At 39.2% G+C, this 19,271-nt stretch overlaps 1 protein-coding gene across 1 annotated transcript in view; it reads right to left on the bottom strand.

The window, feature by feature from the left end:
* Window positions 1–19,271, bottom strand: part of LOC128076149 (maternal embryonic leucine zipper kinase-like) — a 226,301-nt gene that overhangs the window by 149,999 nt on the left and 57,031 nt on the right. The window lies entirely within an intron of this gene.

Below are 19,271 nucleotides of genomic sequence, written 5' to 3'. Positions count from 1 at the left end.
GGACCTCAAGGATCATGTAGTTCCAACTCCCCTGCCTAGCAGGGCCACCAAACATACACATTCAGATCAGGTTGCCCAGGACCCCGTCCAACCTGGCCTTGAACACGTCCAAGGACGGGGCATCCACAACCTCCCTGGCAGCCCGTTCCAGGGCCAAACCACTCTCCTTGTGAAGAACTTCCCCCTAACATCCAACCTAAGTCTTTCCTCCTTCAACTTGGATCCATTTCCCCTAGTCCTGCTGTTGTCAGCCCTTCTGAAGAGTTTACTCCCCTCCTGGGTGTAGGTTCCCTTCAGGTATTGATAGGCTGCAATGAGGTCACCCCGCAGCCTTCTCTTCTCCAGGCTGAACAAGCCCAATTCCCTCAGCCTGTCCTCATAGGGGAGGTGCTCCAGCCCCCTGATCATCTTAGTCGCCCTCCTCTGGACCCTTTCCAAGATCTCTATGTCTTTCTTGTACTGAGGGCTCCACACCTGGACACAGTACTCCAGATGGGGCCTCACAAGAGCCGAGTAGAGAGGGACAATCACCTCCCTCTCCCTGCTGACCACCCCTCTCCTGATGGAGCCCAGGATCCCATTTGCCTTTCAAGCTGCCAGAGCGCACTGCTGGCTCATGTTAAGTCTCTCGTCCATCAGGACCCCCAGGTCCTTCTCTGCCGAGCTGCTCTCAAGGCCCACTCCTCCCAGCCTGTACGGGTGCCTGGGGTTCTTCCGGCCCAAATGCAAAACCTTGCACTTTGCCGTGTTGAACCTCATTAGGTTCACCCGAGCCCAGCCCTCAAGCCTGTCGAGGTCCCTCTGAATGGCATCCCTTCCTTCCACCGTATCAACCGCACCACTCAGCTTGGTGACCATCCAGTCAGTGGTGTATCCATCAAATCCATTCTTCTCCAATGTGACAACCAGGATGTCATGTGAGACAATGCCAAACGCTTTGCAGAAGTCTGGGTAGATGATGTCGTCAGCTGCTCTTCCTTTATCCTCTGAGCAGTAACTGTCATAAAAGGCCACCGAGTTTGTCAAGCATGATTTGCCTTTAGTGAATATTGCTTACCATCAATCACCTCATCTTTACTTTTCAAGTGCCTTAATAGGGCCTTCAGGAGGATCTCCTCCATTCTCTTGCTACCCACAGACTGGACTGTAGTTCCTTAGATTTTTTTTTTCCCCTTCTTGAAAATTGGGGTTATTAATTTGTTATGAATTATTATAATTCTTAACAGTTTCATTTTAAAAAGTCTAATGAACATTAGTCCTTTTTTTGAATAAATTTATCTAACATTTTTCTGAAGAATTCACCATTTTTTAGGAACAGTTGACAGATCATACCAACAGTAAAATAATTTGGGAATCTCCTATCACAATGGCTTTCTCACATTAAATTCAATTTTTGAAGGAATCAAAATTCTCAAGAAAGGTGTTGATTGTCCTGTGGAAATGAATAAAAGTGAAGTATTTTGCTCAGAGTTTAATTGATTAAGATATTCTGAGAACAGAGCTGCCTCAAAATATCTCACTTAACTTAGAACAAAGTATCAAACACCATTTTGTTATATTACTTTTAATATGTACTGTAATTCTGCCTCCCTTTTTTTAGCTTGATATAGCTAAAGACATTGTAAAACATTTTCCCTGAAGTGCTGCACCCTCTTCCTTAAAACCAAATTCTGCTGTGTTTCATGGAACTGTGTGTTACAGATGCATTAAAAGAAATTGGATCCTGTTAGATTATGAGGGAAAACCTTAACTAGATCTATATTCTCATCAAGGATTAATTGTATTATGATAAAAGAGCATTAGTGTACTTCTATTGCTGGGATTAATTTAAATGAAATGTCTTCGCTCAATCAGCATCACTAATAGTTTACAAGTAGTATTTCAGTTGGACTAGCTGATTTTGGAGTTCTTTTCTAGCCTTGGTGATTCTACTATTTAATTTTATACAGAAAATATATAATTCAGTATTTCCATATGAATTTTTTTTCCATTTTCTTTTATTTTAGAAAATAGTCCTAGTTTTGCATTTCTTTAAGCCAATGGTTGTGATATTTGCAGCATAGGCATTTGAAATAATATCATATCTGGTAGCTTCTAGTACTGCTCCATAATGATTGGAGAACTATCAGATATACATGACAGACAGTAGATATTAATATATAGATATAAAATATAAAATCTGAAGTACCCACTTACAGCAGTTGGTTTTACCTGAATTTACCAGCATGAAAATATCTAGTCTATGAGCACTGTCTAAACCAGGCACGGCCAACCTTAGCCCAGTATAGTCTGCCATGCAGCCACCCCCTGCCCTACTCCATCAGAAGCCCTTACCCACCAAGCAGCCTGGCCTGGCCCTAGCCCTGCATCCATTGCTCACAACAACCAAACATCAGTGTGCACTTGGCACTGTCTGGGCTGAAATCAGGACATGGGCAGAGCGCATGCTAACTAAAGTTATGGAAAATAATTGTATGCATTTTGATACACTGACTAAGCACAGTCCTGTGAACAGTAACAAAGATGCACCCTTGCTTTCCATAGCTGAACTATCTCTTTTTCTTGTTCTTCTTACTTTGAATTAAGTGGCAGTTTCTCTTCAATGACAACTAAAGGCGATATCCTACAAAGCTAGCTGTATCCACTCATTTAGTTGCTAAGTCACCTACCACTCAGGGATCATAGAATCATAGAATCATTGAATCACAAGATTGGAAACGACCTATAAGATCATCTAGTCCAACCATCTCCTCATCACCATTACTACCACTAGCACTGCAATGCAACTACTCCACTTCTTCTTCTGTGTTCCTTAGGCACTACAGCATGCAGCTGCACTTGTGCTAAGATTTTCTGTTGTTTCTCTCCCACATTCCTTCTCCTTCCCCAGATTCATTACTGGCACTTGCTATTATTTTTTATTTTTTATTTTTTATTTATTTTTTATTATTTTATTATTTTTTATTGCTGAATTTTAGTCATTTCTTTTTATAAGATGATCTTTGCTGAGCCATACTGCACAACAGCAGTTGAGCTCTTTGCATCTCAGTTCAGCACTACTTTGGGCTATTTTTTTTTATGAGAGCAGCCTGACTTTCCTCTCTGTGTTAGTATTTTCTAATCATGCTGGTATAATGAGGGTTAAATCAATTTTATGTGAAAATATAATATTTTAGTGTGAAAATAAAGTTAGTAAGACAAAGGCACCATTTCAGTGCTATGAGGGAAATTGTTCTGGCACTTGTCTTATTCTGTTTCTTTTATTCTCAAAATTTGAGTGATACTCCTAAGATGCTGAGTGTTAGTGATCTCATGCCATTTTATCCTCTGCCCAAAAGGAACTAAATCAGTCAGTCAAAACTATAAAGGATTCTTTATAGATTCTTCTTCACACAGCTATGAGCTAAACTCAAATGTCACTTAATTCACTAAAAACCCAGAATTACATCCAAATTTAATTGCCAGAAAAATGTAAATTCCCATGCTTCCAGCCTCTTTTGTTTAACTGCTTCCTTTTAAAGCTATGAAGTAAATTTTTCAGGTTTTTAAAGGGTTAAAATCATAGAATCATAGAATCACCAAGGTTGGAAAAGACCTAAAAGCTCATCCAGTCCAACCGTTCACCCATTACCAACAGCTCCCACTAAACCATGTCCCTCAACACAACATCCAGCCTTTCCTTGAACACCCCCAGGGTCGGTGACTCCATCACCTCTCTGGGCATCCATTGCAGTGCCTGATCGCCCTTTCTGAAAAGTAATACTTCCTGATGTCCAGCCTGAATCTCCCCTGCCGTAGCTTGAAACCATTCCCTCTGGTCCTATCACTGATGACACGAGAGAAGAGGCCGACCCCCAGCTCACTGCAACCTCCCTTCAGGAAGTTATAGAGAGCAATGAGGTCTCCCCTGAGCTCCTCTTCTCCAGGCTGAACATTCCCAGCTCCTTCAGCCTCTCCTCATATGGCCTGTGTTCCAGACCCCTCACCAGCTTTGTTGCCCTCCTTTGATCACGTTCCAGGGCCTCAATATCTTTCTTGCAGTGAGGGGCCCAAAACTGGACACAGTACTCGAGGTGCGGCCTCACCAGTGCTGAATACAGGGGAACAATCACCTCTCTGCTCCTGCTTGCAACGCTGTTTCTGATGCAAGCCAGGATGCCATTGGCCTTCTTGGCCACCTGGGCACACTGTCGGCTCATGTTCAGCCGAGCATCCATCAATACCCCCAGGTCCATTTCCTCTACGTTGTCCTCCAGCCACACCGCCCCAAGCCTGTAGCGTCGCCTGGGGTTGTTGTGGCCGAAGTGCAGGACCCGGCATTTGGCCTTGTTGAAACTCATCCCATTGGCTTCAGCCCAGCTCCCCAGCCTGTCCAGGTCCCTCTGCAGGGCCTCACTACCCCCAGGCAGATCCACACTTCCAGCCAATTTGGTGTCATCTGCGAATTTACTGAGGGTGCACTCGATGCCCTCATCCAGGTCATCAATAAAGATATTGAAGAGGACAGGCCCCAGCACCGACCCCTGGGGAACACCACTCACAACCGGTCACCAGCTGGATTTGACTCCATTCACCACCACTCTCTGTGCCCAGCCCTCCAGCCAGCTCCTCACCCAGCTGAGAGAGCACCCATCCAAGCCTCGGGCTGCCAGCTGCTGCAGGAGAATGCTGTGGGAGACAGTGTCAAAGGCTTTGCTGAAGTCTAGGTAGACCACATCAACAGCCTTTCCCTCATCCACCAGATGGGTCACTAGATCATAGAAGGAGATCAGGTTGGTCAAGCAGGACCTGCCCTTCACGAACCCATGCTGGCTAGGCCTGATCCCCCGCTCATCCCGCACATGCCGCATGATCTCCCTCATGACAATCTGCTCCATAACCTTCCCTGGCACCGAGGTCAGGCTAACAGGCCTGTAGTTCCCCGGATCCTCCTTACGACCTTTCTTGTAAATGGGAGTCACATTGGCAAGCCTCCAGTCTTCTGGGACCTCACCAGTCAACAAGGAGCGCTGACAGATGATGGAAAGCGGCTCGGCTATCACCTCCGCCAGTTCCCTCAGCACTCTTGGGTGGATCTCATCTGGCCCCATCGACTTGTGACAGTCCAGTTGGAGCAGTAGGTCTCTGACTGTCAGGTTGGCAATCAAAACCCTAGGCATGGCTCTTGACTCCTGAAATGGGTTTTGAAATCTCAGAGACAAGGATTCCAGCAGTCAGTTTCGTGAAACTGGTCATATTCTTAGTTAAGCAGGTTACTATTTCAGCATGACAGTCAAGAAGGTGGATATCGCCTGCACTCACTACTACTTGAACTGTATTAAGTGTCCAGATATGAAAAATTTCTCTATAATTGATTGGAAATATGCAACAAACTGTGATTAGCCGTCTACCTAACACAGCAGAATTCAAATATTCAATAGGAAAATCTCTTAGGGAAAAAGAATCATGTTTTTGATATTTTCTAAAATAAAACACAAATAAATAAATATATATGATACATAATATATGTGTTATATACAAAGAAAAATCATTTGCATATTAACACATGTAATTTTGTAATTTACGAATTGAATGTGTGTGATTTTTCTGAATAGAAGAGGAAGAGTAGTTTTGCTGTGAAGGCACTGTTGAAAACTTAGATCTTCATGATTTTTCTAACATATTCCTATCTTAAATACCAGTGTCTAAAGAATCCTTTCAAAATAAAGATTTTAACTAAAACTCTTAACTTAGTCTAAGACGTTAGTTTCACTATGGTACTAGAGTGCTTTCCTAAGCCTTGTTAGACTACTCCTTCCCTACTTCCTTAATTGCTCACTAACAGCTAAGTTTTTCTATATTCTGAGAGGCAAGTTAATGAACTGTGAATACAAGAAAGACAGCTGTGCAGTTTTACTACTGCCTGTTAATTATTCTTCAGTAAGAGTGGAAACTAAGATATTAGGGAAATATTCCAACAACTAAAAGAAAAAAAAAAAAAAGATAATCTAAAACTTCATGAATATTCATGGATATACAAAAAAAAAAAAAAAAAAAGCTAAAGAAATTGTCCCTACTAAGCAAGACAGTAAAAATTTCATGCAGACATACGTTGTCATGATTTTATGATTTTTGGTTATTGGTATTCTACATCATCACATCATGTAGTACACTGGGAGCTAAAGAGTCAATGCTCCAGTTCTTATACTTGTCCCAGAAAAGAAGAACTACATACTGCATACCTCAGAGGACTTTGCATTGTTTGTGTTTTTGTTTTCCACTCAGGGAAAGACAAATGCCATCCACAATACATTTTCTCCTCCCTTTTGATCTCGGCAGTGTATGAGCTCCCTAGATCATCTCGCCTCACTATCAAAGTAAGGCCTTCAGCTTTCAGACACTCTCATTTAATATGATTTTTTATCTTCAATTCTAATTATATTGTATTATATTGTATTATAGTGTGTTATCTTGCATTTCAATATCTTATTTAGTAAATTAGTTTGTTTCTCCTCAGATCATTGCCACTGTGGTTTTTTTTAGGCCCATCTCTCTACCCTTTTCTTTTTTTTTCCCTTTTCGGGTGTGGGTCCGTAGGTTTCCTCCCCGGTAGTCACTGAACCGGGCTGAATCAGCCTGTAAACACTGACATATGTCTACAGAAATGTGTTTGTATCAGTAAACTCTCAAATTTGGGGTGTTTGTTGCTAAATAATCATTCTGTTTTTGCATACAGAAAACAACTGGAAATAATTTGGTATAATTAGGAGCAGTTTAAATAATATTTCAGTCATGGTGATAAACAGTTGTTCTTATTTAAGGATGTTATTTAAGGATTCTAAAAGTTTTCCAAAGCATGACTTTTCTACTTTTTTTGCTGCAAGATCAACCGACCCTATTTTTCTTGACTTGTATTCTCATTATATGGAATATCTGATGCCTAAAGGAACTCTACTCATCATCGTTTTTTAAGCCACCATTAGTGAGCTCTAAACTAAAAAGTTCAGGCACATTACACAATTTTCATTGTTTTTATTCAATGACTTAGTAGTTCTGCTTATATTCATCTGCTTGCTTAGGTCTTCCTAACCAGCAAAAAAATTTATGCTTTTAGCATCCAGGTCTTTGCTCAAGCCACTGTGATAATCCCAAACCAGCATCTCTTTCCTGAATTGTGTGGTCTGATGGGTATTATACCTTTTGGATTTGTTCTTATAGCATGCAATAAGGTCAATAAAAAAGTATAGTACTTCTCTCCTATGTTCAATCTGATTTTGAAGATATGCTTTAAATTAATGTCCTGCTAGGCTTGAAACAGTGACTTATAATTGGATTTCATGTGAACCACAGTTAGGGCCTGACCTTGAAGCTATCTGATAGTTTGGCCTGAGTTTCAACTCATGCTTCCATTATGGTGTTGTAAATAAGTGATTTCTTGGACTTGTCTCTTCTATGTCCAGTGTCCCAGCTGCGTAACAAAAATGCGAGTCTATAAGTTCATTTTTCAATTCTTCATCTTCCATTCTTGTCTGTTTTCCAATGAATGTTTAATGAAACACGCATTCAGTAGCAAATTACACTGGCAATCAGACTTAGTCTGAAGTCACTGGAAACTTCCTGTGTCTGTCACACACAATGGTTGAAGGAGGAAGGGGAAGGGACCTCTGGAGACCACAGAATCACAGAATCATAGAATGGCCTGGGTTGAAAAAGATCACAATGATCACACTATATGTGCAGGGTTACCAGATCAGGCTGCCCCGAGCCACATCCAGCCTGGCCTTGAATGCCTCCAGGGATGGGGCATCCACAGCCTCCTTGGCCAACCTGTTCCAGTGCCTCATCACCCTCTGATGAAAAACTTCCTCCTAATATCCAACCTAAACCTCCTCTGTCTCAGTTTGAAACCATTCCCCTTTGTCCTATCACCATCCACCCTCACAAACAGCTGTTCCCCCTCCTGTTTTTACGCTCCCTTCAAGCACTGGAAGATTACAATGAGGTCTCCCCGCAGCCTTCTCTTCTCCAAGCTAAACAAGCCCAGTTCCCTCAACCTTTCCTCACAGCAGAGCTGCTCCAGCCCTCTGCTCATCTCAGTGCCCCTCTGAAACCGCCCCCAGAGCTCCACGTCCTTCCTGTGCTGTGGCCCCAGGCCTGGACGCAGCGCTGCAGATGGGGCCTCACAAGAGTCGAGCAGAGGGGGACGACCACCTCCCTCTCCCTGCTGGTCACCCCTTTTTTAATGCAGCACAGAACACAGCTGGCCTTCTGGACTGCAAGCACACACTGCTGACTCATGTCCAGCTTCTCGTCCTCCAGGACCCCCAAGTCCTTCTCCGCAAGGCTGCTCTCAAGGAGATCTTCCTCCAGTTTGTATAAATACCTGGGATTGCCCTGACCCAAGTGCAGCACCTCCCCTTGGCCTTATTGAACCTCATTAGGTTTTCATGGGACCACTTCTCCAGCCTGTTCGGGTCACTCTGGATGCCTTCCCTTCCTTCCAATGTATCAACTGCACCACTCAGTTTAGTGTTATCCACAAAGTTGCTGAGTTGCACTTGATGCCATCATCTATCACTGATAAAGATATTGAAGAGCATCGGTCCCAAGACTGACCCCTGAAGGACATCGCCTGTGATTGGCCTCCACCCACACATAGAACCATTAATCACAACACTCTGTTGCAGTCAGTGCAACCAGCCAACTAATTCCTAATCCATCAAACAGTCCATTCTTCAAATCCACACCTCTCCAATTTAGAGAGAAGGATGTTGCAGCATCTGATGCACGGACTCAGATGTGAACGATCAAATGGTTTATTACAAGTTTTCACATCACTTATATACCTTCACAAGTTTTCTTTTCCTAGCTTTCCCTACCACCCCTACAACTTTCCCTTCCACCTTTACATGACAACAGTGCATATGTATACCTTCAGCAAAGCCTTTGACATAGTCTCTCACAGTATCCTTCTGCGGAAACTGGCTGCCTGTAGCTTGGACAGTTTTACCCTCCGTTGGATAAGGAACTGGCTGGAGGGCGGTGCTAAATGGGTGGTGGTCAATGGACTTAAGTCTATCTGGCGTCTGGTTTCAAGTGGTGTCCCCCAGGGGTCGGTGCTGGGGCCCATCCTGCTTAATATCTTCATTGATGACTTACATGAAGGGATTGAGTGTACCTTGAGTAAGTTTGCAGATGACACCAAGTTGGGAGGTGGTGTCGATCTGCCTGAGGGCAGGGAGGCCCTGCAGAGGGATCTAGATAAGCTGGATCGCTGGGCTGAGGTGAATGGGATGACGTTTAACAAGGCTAAGTGTCAGGTCCTGCACTTTGGGAACAATAACCCATGCAGCGCTACAGGATTGGGGATGAGTGGTTGGATGACTGTGAAGAGGAAAGGGACCTGGGGGTGTTGGTTGATGCTCAGCTGAACATGAGCCGACAGTGTGCCCAGGTGGCCAAGAGGGCCAATGACATCCTGGCCTGCATTAGAAATAGTGAGGCGAGCAGAAGCAGGGAGGTAATCGTCCCCCTGTACTCAGCACTGGTGAGGCCGCACCTCGAGTACTGTGTTCAGTTTTGGGCCCCTCACTACAAGAAAGACATTGAGGCCCTGGAACGTGTCCAGAGAAGGGCAACGAAACTGGTGAGGGGTCTGGAGCACGAGTCTTATGAGGAGCGGCTGAGGGAGCTGGGATTGTTTAGTCTGGAGAAGAGGAGGCTCAGGGGAGACCTCATTCTTCCTGAAAGGAGGAGACCTCATTCTTCCTGAAACTTCCTGAAGGGAGGTTGTGATGAAAAAGGATCTGGCCTCTTCTCCCAGGCACATAGTAGGACTCGAGGAAATGGCCAGAAGTTGTACCAGAGGAGATTTAGGTTGGATATTAGGAGAAACTTTTTCTCTCAGAGGGTGGTCAGGCACTGGAATGGATGCCCAGAGAGGTGGTGGAGTCACCGACCCTGGGGGTGTTCAACATGGGCCTGGATGAGGAGCTACTAGATATGGTTTAGTAGCTTGTGGTACTGGGAATTGGAGGGTGGTTGGACTAGATGATCTTGCAGGTCGTTTCCAACCTTGCGATTCTATGATTCTATGACAACAGTGCATTCTACAAAGTCCTTTTCAACCATTCATCTAGGCACTTATCCAATCAGAGCTGTGAGACGTTCTTTCTTCTTCTTGAGGTGTCCTTAGTTCTCATGCTGTTTATCTTGCTCCATAGCTGCAGTTTTTCTTGTATTCCCACAGGATGTGGTGAGGGACCACGTCAAAAGCTTTGCAGAAGTCCAGATAGATGGCATCCAGATGACACCAGTGCAGAGCAGAATGGAGCAATCCCTTCCCCTGACCAGCTAGTAAGGCACCAGATACTCCCCAGAGGATGGCTGGCCCTTTTGGATGCCAGGGGACACTGATGGTATGCATGCAACTGACCAACAGCAAGAATGCCTAAATCTCTTTCTGCAGAGCTGATCTCCAGTCTCTTTTCTCAGTCTGTATACAAATCAAGGCTTGTTCTATCCCAACTCCAAAATCCAGAATTTGCTCTTGATTGTCCAGCCCTCTGATTTGTCAAGATCTCTCTACAAAGGCTTTCTATCCTTGAGAGAGGCAACAGCTTCTCCTAGTTTGGTTTTGGCCACAAACTTAGTATACCTTCAAATCCTATATCCAAGTCATTTATAAAAACATTAAAAGAGAACACTTACATTAAGTAATTGCATATATTGGTTAAAAAAAAGTAATGTTTTGATTTCTTAAATTTTGATAGTCTTTAATATGCTCTGAAATTCTTCTTAGTTCAATTACCATAGTAAGCTAGCTGTGTCTGCTAGCAGCAAAATATATATTTACTATCAAGATCTTCTGCAAGCTTGGATTTTTCTGCTATACAATTCATGAAAATTTGTGGTGACATTCTAGGCCAGAAAATTCAACAGGTGTCATGGTATTGACAGGCGAAGATTTTACTTTCTGTACTATAAGAACAGAGACTATTTAACATCCACTTTGTACGGACTGATGAAGATTTAATCAAAATCAATAGTATTTGAAGCTTATTCCATCAGTCCAAAAAATTACCATAAATTATTTATCTACTTATCTTTGCTCAATATATTTAATAGCTAATTGATTTTCTTGCAATACATCTTGCAAGTTTTTATTTATTTTCTTCCATTCATATTAGTGTTCAATCTGGCTACCCTCTCAGCCTTCACTAAAGAACATATTTGGAGTCTGTGAGACGGCACTAATAGAAGAGAATGTCAAGCATCTGATGTAGTGTTTTGAAAATGTACACCTTTGGCCTGGTTCTTGTGGGTAGAATGATTCCACTGTCTTCATTGGGATCATTTCTTAATTGGGATCATCACTTGTCAGAAATAGAACTGATTAGAAAAAATGGTTTGATTGCTTCAATACAGATAAATCTTAGTAAAATGATCCCCACAAAAACCACAACACAACAACTTTGATCTTCTGCAATATACTCAACTGAGGAATTTACCTTCAAACACAGACTTCAATATAGACTTTCCATACCCACAGTTACTGCAGGCTGTGTCACTCCCACCAGTACTCAGACCTTGATTTCGTTTAAATAAGGTATAACATTTATTATAAAAGGTATGGAATAACTGTACAGTCTTTGGAAAAGTCAAATCTTCAATTCTTCAATTCTTCAATTTAAAAAGAAAAATTATCTCTCTTCTCTGCATCTGACACCAGAAGGATTAATCAACCTAGTAAGTTCCTAATATGTGTTAATAATAATGGTGATTAGCTGCAGGCCAGCTGAGTTACCTAAGAGTTGATTTATATCATATCTAAAATGAGAGCTCAGGAAACAAAAGCTTTATATTTGTCTCTAGTGTCTGAAGCTAAAGATTAAATCTGTCCTTGGAATTTTTGCTTTTGTTTTTTTCACAGAGAAAATTTGAGTATCTTCATATTCATTGACAAGGCAACAGAGAACCTCAATCCCACTTGAAAAGTTCAGTTCCTCTGAGCAAAAGAGTTTTGTAAATTAAAACATAAGGAAGGAGAGAAGTTTTTCACTCTTTTACTAAGCTTCAAGTTCTATCCTCTTCCTAATCACCATACAGTGGATACATTCTTTCAGCTATCTTGTTAAATCCCAACCTAAATGATTTCTTATTTTCAAGATACTAACTCAGATTTATAGAAATAATTGTAACTTTAAATTGCTTAAAAAAAAAAAAAATCAAGAACAAATCCTCTTTCAGTTCAGCAGTACCAATGGGTGTCTTGATTTTGCAGTAGGTTGAACATTTTTATTTTATACCTTACACAGACTTTTAAAAATGTTTCTTTTGATAGTTCAGTAGACACAAATCAATTATATTTCGATATTGTATTGAAAGCTTATGGCATTGAACAAAACATAAAAGATCTGTGAATTAACTTTTTAAAAGAAAATAAAAAGAACAATGTCATACATCTTCACCTACTGAATAATCCAAGGAAATGAGTCTTCCTTAAATCATTTTAGAGACAACAACTAATAGTGAAGCATATTTAAGTTATAAGCCAAGTCTCTTTCTCAGCAACATGGAGAAAGCAGAAATTTCTGGAGAAATATGATACTTTCTGAAAATATTAATGCTAAATAATACAAGTGTCAAGGTGGATTTTTGATATTTTGAAATTCCATTGGACTGAAGGGCAGTTTTTTTCTCAGTCATATTTTACATGTAGAAAAACATTTGGTAGCTGCTTGGGACAAGTAGCAGCAGTATCAGAAGTAATCCAAACTACATGACTTCTTTCAAGTTCCTCCTTGTTGAAATGAATTAACAAACACATTTCTCCAGTGTTTCATATACCATAAGTGTTTCATATGCCAAAAGTCAGTCCCTCTGTGATTAAGGATATCTATGACTAATTCTTCATATGTCTAGTCAGAACAGCAGTTTTGTTAATTCAAAGTAGAGAACAACATCTGTGAAGAATGGAGTAAGCAGAAATAGTATTTTGCATTTTTTCAAGGTGTAAGCTTTTATTTCCATTTTTTATGAATATGCTTTGCTGCTACAGGATGTTCTTCCACTTCCCAGCCTATAAAAATGTAGAAATATAAATGGCTGATTTTGTTCTAGGGCAAATACAGATCTTAAGCTCTGTGCTAAGTAATATAATTACATTTGTGTTTAATGTTTAATCCTCAGCCTTGGCTATAACTAGGAAACCTCTTTCTTTGTCTAAGAAAAGATTTTGGTTAGGAACAGAAATACTGTCATACTAGATCAAAGTCAGGCCTATCCACTTAGTCATCTCCACCAACACTCAAAAATAGAGAGCAACAGATAAATATATAGAAATAAAACAATTACTTCCTTCCATTTCTCCAGCTTCAAAAAACCTCTACACGTTGAAGATGAAGTTTCAATATCACTTCTACAGAAACTCCAAAACCACAAAGTGGTTTTTAAAAAGTATTTCATTTTTCCAGTTATAAGCTGAACTCCTTTTTTTTAACCCATGTGAACTATCTTGTTTCTTGTCACCTCAACCACCCCCACTAAAGAAGTTTGAAAACTGCAGTACAGACATGTAATTGTATTTATAGCAATAAATCAAACCTAGATACAAATTTCTATGAAAAGTTTCAGAGGCAAAAATATGATATGTTAAAATGTAATATTAATCTGTAACATGCAATGTTTTTTAAAAAAAGGGAATAAATTTTCACAAATTAATTTGATTATTGTTATTGAACACAATAACAATGCTAATGTCTACCTTCTAGAATTAGTTGATATTTATGTGATAATAGAAGAGGTGAGGTCTGGGATCTTAACAAAATGCATATTTTTTCCAGATTAAATCCCAATGGCACAGAGATAGATACATTATTCCTAATGCGAAGTTTGTTAATGATATTCCAGTCTTCTGTAAAAAAAAAAAAATTAAAAAAGAAAAGATACTCAGAGGTGGCATAATCACAGAAAAAGGAAACAGTCTTCCTTCTTCTCCATGACTGAGTAGGAGGCTGAAAAAAAAACAACAACACATGGGTCAATTAAGGAGAATAAAGCAAAACACCTACTGACATAATTGAAGCACTGGCACTATTATCAAGGAGATAATCCAGTATTATCTTCTGACTGTCTTCAAAGACAGCACTCTTGTCTGCAGATATGTTAGAATATAGCACTACTAACACAAAGCCTTCTAAAGAAGGATGCTGTATATGCTAGAATATCAATCTGTAGGAAAACAAAACAAAACAGGATTATTTGTCAAAGCCTCTTAAATCATGTACATCTACTGACTGACATGGATGCTCATGGAAATTTATCTTGAATACACATAATAGAAGTGATGGAGTATCATGGAGTGCCAGGATTTTTTTAGGTTATTTTCAAGGACACGAAACTTCCCTGTTATCAGAACACATAATAGTATTGCAACATCAAGAAAAATCTCTGATGACATTCCTTGCAAATTATTATTACTGTAAATATGACACAATTCTATTGAGAGCACATCTCTAAGGATACAAGGCCCATGTGATATAAATTTCTATTATGTGAATTCTGAGACAAGAATAGACAGGAAAAAAACTTCTGAGAATGGAAGGAAAAAAAAAAGTCTTAACATAGTTTCTGATGCTCTTGGGTGCTAAATAACTGATTAGTGTTCTCAAACTGTGTAGTTAAATTTCTTTTCAGATTAAGTGATGGGAGGGATAAGATGTTCATCCTGATCCTTTGAAAAGTTGATCTCACTGCTGCTCAATCAAACTTTAATAAATTTCACAGCACTCAAAAGGTATTCGAAAATATATATCTTCATGTGCAACTCCAAAAGAACATGTTGAAAGCAATTGGGCAATTAAGAACATAGACATTTTTTTCTCATAACAATAGCGATGTATCATCACAGAATCATTGAATAATTCGGGATTGAAAGTAACTCAGGAAACTCATGCAGCTGAGCCAATCCTGATAACGGCTAATTGAGATGAGGTAGTTTAGGACTTTGTCCCATTGTGTTTTAAGGAAAAGTTTGGAATTATGTAATACAGACTGGTACAGGGAAAATTATTCCTGTCTATTTGTCAGATAGAGTGAGCTATGGACACAGTGTGTCTGTGGAATTAACGAAAATTCAGCAAATTCCAAAAATACATTATTTTACTTTTAAAAAGGTTTTGTTAATGCAGCTGTGACTCAAATTTTGTTCTTTAATTACATACACAGTATTCTGGATGCAGGAGAGATACAGAAGACATCATAATGCATTATTTTTCCTTGGTAAAAAGAGGAAGAAAATACACTAATAAATCACATGATAGGACAATATAGAAGTTAGTGAGGCATAAAGAGGTTAAATTGCAGAAGTGAGTGAATAAAGTGCGGACAGAGATAATTGAAATTTCAAAATTGTGGGAGTTATAAAAGTACAAAAGTACGATAAGAAGGACTTGGTATGATGCCTAACTCCTCAGAGACTGTAAGCAGGGACAAGATAACCACAAAGCAAGCAGAAATCAGTTGGGGATAGCCCCCCCTGGAAAAAGTTAGAAGTTTACATCGAGGAAGACTACGAGCCTTTGCGAGGAAGAGCACGAGCCTTCATTCAACGACCACCAGGAAAAGGCCCCCCACTGGCGCAAGGAGGAGGGACCATATGCAAAGGACTTCTCAGAAATATAATGAATATGCATACAAATTCCAGGAAATCTGTTTAATATGTGCAAGCTTGGCCTATTTATGTAACGAGCTTTTGCTTGTCAGTGTGCAGGTTAGGCGGACCTGTCCCCCTTGCACCTGGTGCACGCGTACTGCTGAAATAAACGTATTGAAATAAACATATCTCTTGGCTATAGAGTTGGATTTCTGCACGTTGTTAGATATGAGGATGCACTCAAAAACAATGGAAAAATCTTCAATAAATAAAAGTTCATTCCCTTGCCATCTACTGTAGTAGTTTATGTCCTAAATGAACTGTTAATTTAAATCTACCAAATTTACTGTATTTTTATTCACAGAGTAAAGAAACACTTGAGCCCATGGATGAAAGTAAATTAAAAGATATAAATCAGAAGCCTAAGTGATGTGCTTATGACTGATTGCTCTTCATGCCAGAGTCAGTCCAGTTTCAATGCTGATATCTTTAAAGTAAAGCTTGTTTAAAATCAAGAGCAATTAAAATAGTAACCCATCAAAGTCCATTTTATTCCTCAAATAATTAGAAAACTTCTAGTTTGCGATCTTAATTTACCTGTTGCCAATTAGTGCTCTTGTGATAACCTTGTCCATTGGTTTATGAGGCTCTACCTGCTAAGTACAGCTGATGCCCTCTATGTTTTTCTTTTTTTTTTCTTTTTTTTTTTTAACATCATTACAGTTAACTGACATAATTTAGTACATGAAAAGCCATATATAAATTTTGAGTATGTTTAGTAGCACTAAACAAACAACTGGATGCCCAGTGAAAGCACTCTCTATCTCGAGTTTCAAAAGCACTTCATCTTATAGATTTGTATTTACTTATGGAGAATGGCTGCCACTGTTCTAATTAAATGCCATGGAAAACACCAGCAGTATGTAACAATATTAGCCAAGAAAGCGTAATGTTCACATTTACTGCTTTTCCATACTAATTATTAATATAATAGAAGCACAATATTGTTTAATAAAGAAAGATAATTTCTCAGTCTTGATAGTAATTAAGTTGAAAAAATATTCATATTTGAAATCTTGACCGATTACTTTTTAAAAGGACTAATAATTAATATATTCTGGAATATTACCACCCCTACTATGTTCTGGAAAATTACCATCCATTTTATGACAATGACCTTGGGAAAAAGAAAGTAAAGCTCTAGCTCCTTCTCTCTTCTATATATAACATACATTATCCCAACAGAAGTTATATAATATAATTTCATTAGTGGAAAAAGGATGCCCTTAATTGCTTTAAATAAAAATCAATTTAAACAATAGAAGATGGAAAATGTCAAACCCTTAAAATTACTAATTGCATTTCCAAATATAATTTACCACTTACAGTACTGTTATTGACAGATTTAGAAAACAGAAATTTCATGTATCCAAGAGGAAAACTAGTAACTGGTGATACATAAATATATGAATCATACGTAATAACATTATTATTTTATTTATCTTTATGAGAGCCCCTATCTAAACTATGGTATTTGTCAAAGTACTTTAAAACTTTTCCCATTTAAAAGCTATTTTGGGCAGAATGAGGTACCAGATTGGACTACTGAATTGTGCATATTTTATGATAAGGTGAGAATATCAGACCATCTGGTTATAATACATGTGCATGCATTTGGAAAAATTAAACGCACATTGTTATTAATGCCGAGATTCATGGAAGATGACATGCATCTTTGAAATTCTGGTGTTTAATCAGTGTTACTAAGCATGACTGTAGTTAACTGTCACTTTAGTAGTCTCCAAATTCAAGCAAATGAATATTTTCTGTTTAACTGTAAATATCACTGTTAAGGTAATTGCCTCCATTGCCAATAACTGCAGAATTCTCTTTAAAAAGGAAAGTTATTATTTATTAGGCTTATTTATAATGAGCAGACTTACTGACTGCACATTTTCAAACAGTTCCTATAACAAAGACATTCTCTTTAAGAGGAGCAAACATAAAATCACTTTGAAACACAGGACACTGCAACATTAAACTCACTGACCAAGCACATTCCTATGATCAGCAAAGATAAAGCAATGAGACACGAGATCAAAGTGGTATTCAGACAAATTTAAATCAACTGATCTGTGAGGTTAAGTCCAGTCAGATCATTTTGAGTTACTGGCAAGAACTGAAATAAGTCTTCAAAAAAAGATCTTTTGTTACATCAAAATACACATGCTGTATTCCAGGAACTGCCAAAAGTGAACTTAACAGTGAAGGACAGATCTTCTCTATTGTGAAAGTATTCTCTGGCTGCCAGGAGATTCCTTCATAATTATAAACAACAATAACCATCACACTCTCACACTATCTGCATCTTGGAAAGGTACAGACTGAAGTAAAGCTCATCATCTGTGTTTTTCCTATCCTTTTTGTTCCCCACCTGATGCCAATTCTAAATTCAAAGAAATTAAGTCAGTATTTGCCTCGGTTATGGCAAAGTGCATCATAATACAGCAGTCCCTTACGTTCTATTTCATAGATTCTTTGATACAGTGCAATGCCACAATGTATTCTGAAAACATGACAGAGATGATTTCAAGAGTGATTTTTAAAAGAAACAGAAGAAAGCAGTAGTTGACACAGGTCAGAAAGAGCAACAGAATCTGAGGTTAGCTGCAGTCTACCAGGTGGTGAAGGAAACTGAAAAGACTAAATTTGTAGCACTACTGATAGGGGAGCTTGAGCACTGCAGGGGAGTACACTGAACACAAAAGGCTCTTTTTCACGAAAATACAAAGGCTCTTGCCTTCCAGTTTCTGCCCTGCTCTCCCTTTCTTGGAAATTTCCACCTTACCCTAATTGTTGAAGCTTATCTCTCTGCAGAGCCGGAATTGTGCAGAACTGAAGGATTTATAGCTAGAGACATTAAGTTAAAGCAGAAGTTATTTTAGATACCTCCTGTTGTACACTGCAAGTTGTGACAGCTCAGGTACGGTTAGAAAGGAATACAAATAAACTCACAGATGTCTGCCATTCGTAGGATCAGTTAAGTTGCTATCTCCCAGAGTTGGTTTCAGAGCCACTTAGGAGAATAACGTAGGATAGATGGAGTAACAGAAGTTCATTTTGAAGCTCATTAGGCACACTTCAATCTTAGCTACAGGAGGTTGAACCAATTGTTATCTTGTTTGAATACTAAGTAAAAGTTAAGCATGATTTAGAATTGATTTTATGTTTTTAATGTCCTTTACTCTGCATTTTGTATATAGACATTTTCAGTATTGCATATTTGATTCACTTATTTTTCTTGAAAAGCAAGTGTGCCTGAAGAAGTTTGGTCTGTCTTCGTAAAGTTAATAGATCAAATGAGAGAATTAAATATCTCAAGGGAAATGATCCCCAGAGGATGCCTAAAAAAGCAGGACCAGCAACTCCATATCTGAACTAGAACAGCAAGAGTAAAGCACTTTAGCAGATGTCTTCAGCATCTGCTTGTTTGGGAAGTAAAGTTCTCCAAGAAAAAAACTCACTGTAAATTCATCTTTATACACTTTTATACAAAATCACTAGATTTTGTATAGATTTAGAGATTTGTATAAGGTTAAAGATAAGGAAAACCTCAAATATATCCTTACTAGCTTTT

This window comes from Tympanuchus pallidicinctus, unplaced genomic scaffold, assembly GCF_026119805.1.
Source record: "Tympanuchus pallidicinctus isolate F22 unplaced genomic scaffold, pur_lepc_1.0 scaffold13, whole genome shotgun sequence".
Taxonomy (NCBI): Eukaryota; Metazoa; Chordata; class Aves; order Galliformes; family Phasianidae; genus Tympanuchus; species Tympanuchus pallidicinctus.
This window is presented reverse-complemented; position numbering and strand designations above follow the sequence as displayed.